General features: G+C 31.6%; 1 non-coding gene across 1 annotated transcript; it reads right to left on the minus strand.

Annotated features, from left to right (window-relative positions):
- Window positions 1-9,093: 9,093 nt before the first annotated feature.
- On the minus strand, window positions 9,094-9,160 carry LOC113192471 (small nucleolar RNA SNORD109A). Its single transcript, XR_003302019.1, has one exon. It is a non-coding gene; the product is annotated as a small nucleolar RNA SNORD109A (small nucleolar RNA).

Raw genomic sequence — 9,160 nt, forward strand, 5'->3', positions numbered from 1 at the left:
CTACAGGATAAGATCCTCCAGTTTGTTTTCTCTAGTGCAGTGTCCTAAAATTCTAAAGTTTGTGTGCATTTTCCTAATCATAGACCAAATGTTTCTGTTTGCTTTAAAACTTTCTGCATGTGTTCTCATTTGTTCTACACAGGGGCACACTTGGGGTGCTACTCACAGAGGGCATGAGGCATTTTGAGGGTTGAGCATACTCAGAGCTAGTTGGGTGGGTTATAGGTAAGGCACCCTGAGTGGCTTATAAGTGAGCTCCTGATGGAGTCCTTAAAACAGAAGAATCCATGAAGTTCTAAACTGTGCTGTGAGTCTCCACCTCTCTTAAGTGCTACCATATTTTTACAACTTCTCAGCTAAATTGATCTTCTTATTTTTGGGGTAGGGTGAGAAATAAATGGGCCTATAGTGAAGCACCATGCCAGGGGAAGATGGAAACTTATTATGCTCTCACTTTCTCCTGTGGAAAAATTATGGATTGAGGGAAGACTCTGTTGGTACTCTGTGGGAGAGGGGTTACATAAGTAACTGGAAAATGTTCTCTCTTTTTTGTACTAATTAATTATATTTTACAGTAGAATGCATTTTGACATATCATACATAAATGGAATATGATTTCTCATTCTTATGGTTGTACATGATTCAGAATCACATCAGTTGTTAGTCATATACCTGCATATGGTAATAATGTCAGATTCTTTATACTATCCTTCCTACCCTCATACCCCTCTTCTCCCTTACTCCCCTCTACCTAATCCAAAGTAACTCTATTCTTCCCTAGCTCCCACCCCCTTTATTGTGAATTAGCATCCACATATCAGAGAAAACATTCAGCCTTTGTTTATTTGGGATTGGCTTATTTTGCTTAGCATGATAGTCTCCAGCTGCATCCATTTACTGGCAAATGCCATAATTTCATTCATCTTTAAGGCTGAGTAATATGTATATATATATGTGTGTGTGTGTGTGTGTATGTGTGTATATATATATATATATATATATATATATATATATATATATATATACCACATTTTCTTTATACATTCATCTGTTGAAGGACTCGTAGGTTGGTTCCATAGCTTAGCTATTATTAGTTGAGCTGCTATAAACATTAATGTGGCTATGTCGCTATAGTATCCTGATTTTAAGTCCTTTGGGTGTAAACTGAGGAGTGGAATAGCTGGGTCAAATGTTGTTTCCATTCCAAGTTTTCTAAGGAATCTCCATACACTTTCCATAATGGTTGCACTAATTTTCAGTCCAACCAGCAATGAATGTATGAGTGAAAATTTTTCTTCACATCCTCACCAACATTTATTGTTGCTTGTATTCTCAGTGTATCTATTCTTTTTTTTTTTTTTTTTTTTTTTTTTTTTTTTTTTAAAGAGAGAGTGAGAGAGGAGAGAGAGAGAGAGAGAATTTTTAATATTTATTTTTTAGTTCTCGGCGGACACAACATCTTTGTTGGTATGTGGTGCTGAGGATCGAACCCGGGCCGCACGCATGCCAGGCGAGCGCGCTACCGCTGAGCCACATCTCCAGCCCAGTGTATCTATTCTTGAGCTAATTTTCCTCCCAAAGGTATGCTGTATTCTGAATTCCTGAACTTCTACAAAGGTACTCTTGTCGTCAGTAATTGTCAAAATTGATGCTTAGGGGAATTGCTGGTAGAAAACCCCTGTTCTAGCATTTTTCTGACATCACCCCCAAATTATATCATTACATAAGACTATCAACATAAATCTATAATTGACATTTTAAATTAAATAGGTAATGAAAATATTATGCATAAAATATCTAGACTTTGTTTTACATATATGTGTATTTTTTATTGGTGCTTTTTATTTTTTCCTGTGGATTTGTGTTACTATCCAGTATCTTTCTATTTCAGAATTAAGGAGTTTCTTTAGCATTTCTTTTGGGACAGGTTTTATGAAAAATTTCCTCTTAGCTTTTATTTATCTAAGAATGTCTTCATTTATCTGTTTTAAATGGTAGGTTTGGTGAATATACAATTATTGGCTGAGAGATTTTTTTAAGATCACTTTGAGTACATACATTGCCTTCTGGCCTATATAGTTTACAAGAAGTCAGTTATTCTTACTGAGAATAATGTGTATGTAATGAGTTGCTAAAAATATTGCTATCTTCAATATTTTCTTTTGTCTGTATCTTTTGACAATTTCACTATGATGTTTATAGTTGTGGATCTCTTTGAATTTTATCTTAGTTAAATTTGTTCATCTAAGATGTGCCAATTAATGATTTCCTTCAAATTTGGAAGGTTTCATTTTTCAAATACTTTTCCTACCTTTCCTTTTTTGGCGGGGGGAGGCTCCAATTTATGCATACATTGGTGTGATCCCTGGTGTTCCATAGTACTCTGCAGTTTAGTTCATATTTTCTGTATTCTTTCTCTTTGTTCTTCAGACTGGATAATCTCAATTGGTCTATCTTTAAGTTGACTGAGTCTACTGTCTTTTCATATCTACTACTGGAGATCTTCTCATATAATTTACATTTCAGTTAGTTCATTTTTTACTCCAGAATTTTCATGTGGAGCTAAAATTTTCTTGCTTATAATTTCTATCTCTTCACTGGTAGTTCATACTTGGTGACACATCATTTGCATACTTAAATCTTTAGACAATGTTTTTCTTTAGCTTGTTGAACATATTTTTAATTATTGACTTAATATCTGTGTCTACTAAGTCCAACATCTGAATTTCCTCAGGGAATATTTCTACTGACTTCTTTTTCTGTGTATGTGTCATACTTTCCTGTTTATTTGTATATCTTATCACTTTTTTGTTGAAACTGGACTTTTTACATATAGTGAGACAATTATGTAAACCAACTTCTCTCCATTCCACAGTTTATTTTAGTTGCTGTTTGCTATTGTTGCTCTTTTTTTTTTTACATGATTTTTTGAACAAATTCTGTAAAGTTAATGTGTCCTATAGTATGTGGATATTGAAGTACCACTTGCTTCACAGTATACAGATAATAAATAGAGAATTCCTTAAATGCCTCCAACCAACATGTCTCTAACCCTTTACTAAGGACATTGTGTGTGCCTGTTGTGGTTCACATTTAGTACTCAAGTAGTTTACTACTTTTCCTTAGCAGGGCTTGCACAGAACCTCATGGAAATCAAGAGGTAAGCAATTAGGGTATTTCCTAATGTTTCCTGTGACAGCCTACAAATCTGTACATGCTTGTGAACTTCTAGATACAAAGGAATGTGTCAGAGCTTTTCAAATCTCCCTTTGAACCTTTGAACATTAATTTCCAAGACATTTACTTTCTCTTCTCCTTCTTTCTTTCCTCCCCCACCCCCTTTCTTTCTTTCTGTTCCTGACTGCTTTAAATTCTTCAGGCTTTTGTGAGACTCAGTTTCTATGGATTCCTGTTGATTGTGATTTCCTCACTGAGAGAGCTCTGTGTCAGTTCAAAGAAGTATAAATCTTAAAAATGAGGTTTTTCTAGTGAGCTTTCAGAGAGGTCAAATAGTAATGATTCTCTGGGAATTAAACATTTTTGGGGATTGCACAAAACCCTTTTCTCCTCCCACCACTGCCATCCTGCTTGTTTTCAAGGATACCACCGTGTTTCAGGGGAGGAATATGGGAAGGAGACATGTTAAAATTCCACAAATGTTGCTCTTCTTACTGAGGCAGACATTTTTCTTGAATAAATGTTCTAGGAAATTTTGTAAGCCTTTCATTAATTTCCAAAGTTATGAAAAATCTATTTTGATCACGTTGGTCAAGGTTCTTATTGATTTTAAGGAGGAATAGATTTTTGAGAGGTCTTACCATGACTTTCCAGAAATGAATATCTAATATTGATTTATCTTCAAATGTTAAACTGACCTTGATTCCATAGATAACACCCATTTAATCACAAAGTACTTCTATATTTTTGGAATTTATTTGCTAAAATTTGACTATATTTTTTCATTTATGTTCTAAGGATACTGTTGTATAGTTTTCTTCATTTCAAACATTTGGTTTTTTTTCTATCTAGGCACTGCTGTTTACATAGAGTGAATTGGAACATATTCCCTTCTTTTAATATTTTAGAAGATTGTGTATAACTGGTATTTTCAAATTTCTTGTGAGGCTAAATGGGTCTGGAGTTTTCTTTGTGGGGAGGTTTTTAACTACAAATAAACTTCTATGAAAAAATCTATTCCAGTTATCTTTTTCTTCATTGAATTTTTGTATGTTGCATCTTTTAAGGAATTTTTCATTTAATTTAAGTTGCCCAATTTATTGGTATACATTTTCCATAAATTTTAATTATTATCATTTTAATGTTCATATAATCTGTAATAATGTCCTGTCTTGCATTTCATAATATTAGTATTTATATCCTTCTTTTTCTTTTTAATAGTCAATATTATTTATCTTTTCAATAGACTAGTTTTCAATTTCACCCATTCTTCTCTTTCTCTTTTTTGCTCTCTTTATCTTTGTATGTGTATGTATATATACATTTGTAATATATATGTATACATACATACTTAATTGATCTGCTCTCATATTTATAATTGTTTGTTTCTTTTACTCTGGGTTAATTTACTTTTTAAGTTTTTAGGTAGTGTATAAACTCATTGATTTGAGAACTTTCTTTATTTCTAATACAGGAGTTCCATTCTATAAATATCCCCTGCTAGTTTTTAATCTTTATTTATTCAAAATACATTTTAATTTTTCTTTTTATAACCTCTTTGACCAAGGAATAGATTATAAGTACTAATTTTAATTTCCAAATATTGGTAGCTTTTTAAGAGATACTCATCCTATTTCTAATTCCACCCCATTATGGTTAGATAAACACGTTTTATATTACTTTAGTAACTTTAAAAATTATCAGGATTCACTTTATATCTATCTTATCACATGAAATGTTCCAAAGATATAGGGATCTGCTTATTTCTATTTCTGGGTATGCTGTTACTTTTTATGATTATTTTATCTGCCAAAAATAAAAATAACTACAAGAAAAGAAAACAAACCAATTGAGAAAATACACAAATATCAATAACATTTGAACATCATAATATATGCCTATTTTCATTATGTACCATCTAAGTTTCTCACATTCCCTTACAACTTTTACAATATTACTTATACTACAGTCCACTTTATAGTCACTCCCATCAATCTTTATTTCTAGATATGTCTGTATTCAAATTATCAAGTACTTTTATACAATCAATGTTGAATAGTTCAAAATAAATAAAACACCAAACTTCTCCTTAATGTGAAACCCTAAGAATGAAGCTGCCCAATGAAGTTATTATAACAATGCAATTTGGTAAGGGAAAAAAAAAAGGAGAAAGGCACATACATAGGAGCGTTGGGAGAGAACTGAAGAGGTCACCACATTGAACCAATTCTGAAAGTCTTCTTTTGCTGTCAAATAACATTCATCTGGACCTCTGATTAATATATGAAAATAATTTTTAATAATCCTCATATAGTTGTTCATGACTAATCTTGGTAAGGTAGCTCCTGACAAATTAGCACTTTTAAAACTGGGATACTTTCCTACGGAATTGTTATTTGCATTAGGAAAATAGTATACACTTCATCTTTAGTTTCTTATAGCTTTCAATATAGCAAATTCATAAACTTTAGAACTATTTATCACCAAGAGCATGACAGAATTTGAGACATGGAAACGTTGACACATGCAAAAATTAGAGTGGAATAAATATTGCTTTAAGAATCAGTTTTCAATATTTATCACTTGGATTGAACAAAAAGGGACCAGCACCAAAGCAGCATTCAATGTAAACCTTCTTACAACAAGTTTATTATTACTCCCAAGTACCCATCCATACTCTCTCATCTCATACTCTCTCTCTCTCACACACACACACACACACACACACACACACACACACACACACCCCACTGGGCTATCATCTGAATAAGCCATAAAAAGTTTATATTAGTTGTTGATATTAAAAGAAGATATGAGTTCCAGTAGCTATTGGAAGTTTCAAGGAGATGACAGTAATGTCTGTTTTATATACTGCTCAGCACACTTTCATAAAGCTAAGCAAACATTATACTAGATTAAAATTTTTTTGTGTCCTATATAATTGATTGACTACTCAACCTGGGACCTTCATTTGTGACCTTATATTCAGTTTCTTATTTGTTCTTAAGCATACATTACTAGCACTAAAGACAAGGAAAAGAAACTTTATATGTCAAGTATGAATCTGTTCAAATTGTCTGAAAGGAAAAACTAGAAATATTACAATCTTAAAAATTCCTATTATAGGGCTGGGGTTGTGGCTCAGCCGTAGAGTGCTTGCCTAGCATGTGTGAGGCCCTAGGTTCAATCCTCAGCACCATACAAAAATAAGTAAAATAAAGGTATTGTGTCCAACTACAATTTAAAAAAAATTTAAAAATTCCTATTATAATGTTAAAATTTAGAAAGTATTTCAGAGGGTTAACCTAATAAATTTTTCTAAATTCATACAATGAAAGCTATCCTGATTAATTTCTTTGTGTTAACTCTGCTTTGTCATTGTACTCAATTTTGCACTTTTGTTGTCTTTATTATTATTTATAAATGCATATTATGATAAATAAAGAAAAAAACTATCCAGGGAATGGTTCTTTCAGAACTTATTTTATTTTGCAATTAGCTGTATCAAACTAATTGGAAATTAAAGACTGCCTTAGTATGACTGTCAGTGATAAGTACTACTGTAATGGCATTTATTTTCAAAAGCACTGTCAGTTTCAATTATTTAATTCCAATTTATTTTAGTAGTGTTAACCTTAAGCAAGTATTACTTAAGTAAATATCTTAAATAATAAAATATTATTTGAGTATTCTATCTAACTGTTCCATTTATAAAGCATAAATAACTTTGTCTCAATATTACATTACTGAAGTATGGTAAACTGAATGTTGGGTGGTGATTTGACTATGGCTTACTAAAGAAAACCTTTCAAGCATTACTCTTTCTAGAAATAATTTATAGAAACAGAAGCATGAGTGCATTAAGCCTTGTGTATGCTGGTTGTAAATGTATTATATCTTGTGGTAGTAAGAAAGTGTTAACAACCTTTACTCTGGAAATAAGGAATTAAAGAAAATGTGGTGTACTTCAGATCTACTGAGGACCGTGACATATCTATTGTGTTTGACATACAGATGTAAGGACCGGTTTGACCTCTGGATATTATACAATACATATTGCTACCAAAATATATATCAAATCAGAATCTTTTTTATGATGAAATAAATTGATTGTTAGATAAGTCAAAACATAAAGATAGATGGACTTATAGATATTTAAATTAATATAGAAAATTTGTTTCCTAAGATGCAGCAAATAAATATTTTACCTCTGAAAAGCAGAGAGTGTCAAAATATGTCATAAATCATGTAATATTCTGATTATCTTTAGAATTTCTTAAAATAATGTAATGGCAGTAATTAATGGCTAGAGCTTTTTGATCTTAGAATTAAAAAAGAAAAATTAAGGAAGTAGGATTAAAAGTTGATCCACATTGTTTAGTTTTAGTGGATCAAGAACTCAAATGATGAAAAGGAATTGAAAATTGCAGCAGTTTATTGTTCTGACTGTTAGCTTTATATTTCACCTGATTTATCAATATTACTCAAGTTTTTTCAACTGTACAATGCATGTGGGCCTTTAGTGCCTTAAGAGTAATTAATATCTTTGCATGTGGTATAGAAATAATTGCACTATGATTTTCATAACAGAGAAAAACATGTAAGTAAAAGACTTTAAGCATATGCAAGAAAAATAAACAAATGTGTTAAAAATACATAAATAAATATTCCACAAGATTTTCTTAAAATGCTTGAGTTAAAGAGAGGACAATTTTGATCTGTCATTAAGCACAAAGTAACACACAATCTACTGGACAATAATCCTAAGAAATATATGAACCAATATTTGGATTAGTTTGATGAGATACCTTTTTATCTTTCTAAATTGTGCAGTTCAATAGATTTGTACCATCCAAACACAGCAAGTCATCAATTCAATGATCAAGATATATTTCAGAAATTCCAGAAACCATCCAATTCTTATTTCTATTACTATCTTATAATGTCATAGAATGAGAGAACAAAGTTTCATAAATAACTTTCTGATTTGCAAAAATATGAAAAAAATAATTTAAGTCAATCCTCAGTTATTAAATTGAAACAGAAATATATTGTTTATGACCATATATATATGACCACAAAGAACTTATGAACCATGGATTCTGTATTCTGAAACTCTAATAATTAAACAAATGAGGAAATTCTGATAAATATTTTGCCACAGCTATATTTTAATATAATGATTTTTGAGCCAACATGAAATTGCTAAAACAATTATCTTAAATCCTACTTTTTTCCATAAAAGCAGGAAGGAATGAAAATGGTAAGAACTCAATAATGCAGGTAATCTGAGTTAGTGTGTCACTGAGGAAAATGACATGTCTTAAAAATATTCTCAAATAAGATTCTGAAAAGATAAGCACAGAGACCTCAAAATTTGGCCACAACACACAATATATGAATTTCAAAGGATATTGGTCTAGTTACTCACCCCTATTTCTGAAGTGGAAGATCCGATTCTAGCTCTTCTATCTCATGAGACTTGATAGAAAAAAGCAAAGACATAGTTTTAGAAAATATTGAATAGTAAAAATATCAAGGCACTAAAATAGTTTCTATGGTCATTATTTAATATGGTCAGACAGTGTTCCTTTCTTTTAGCAATACCAGTGGAATTTCCAGTACATATCACAGTTGCATGACTCTTAATTCAGTCTTCTTAATAATCTCCTCATTTGCTGCTCAAGAACATACTTTCTCTATATAAATATGCACAATTCAGTGTAAGAAAATGAAGCAAGTTTTGAGTCACTGAACATTTGAAAGATGCACATTGCCTTAGAGAATAAGATGCTATTACCTGCTATGAGAGAAAGAAAAGACATGCTCACAGTGGCATTCTATTGTCACCGAAGTGTTACCAATTAAAGCCAGGTTTGGAGAGTCTTATTTGTCCTATTAAAGGGTCACATATCTGGACCTCAGATTGCTATCTGGAAAGAGTCCCTCAGCATCCTCAGACAATTGTTCTCTTCATCAATCC

This window comes from Urocitellus parryii, chromosome 6 (assembly GCF_045843805.1).
Source record: "Urocitellus parryii isolate mUroPar1 chromosome 6, mUroPar1.hap1, whole genome shotgun sequence".
NCBI classification, from domain to species: domain Eukaryota; kingdom Metazoa; phylum Chordata; class Mammalia; order Rodentia; family Sciuridae; genus Urocitellus; species Urocitellus parryii.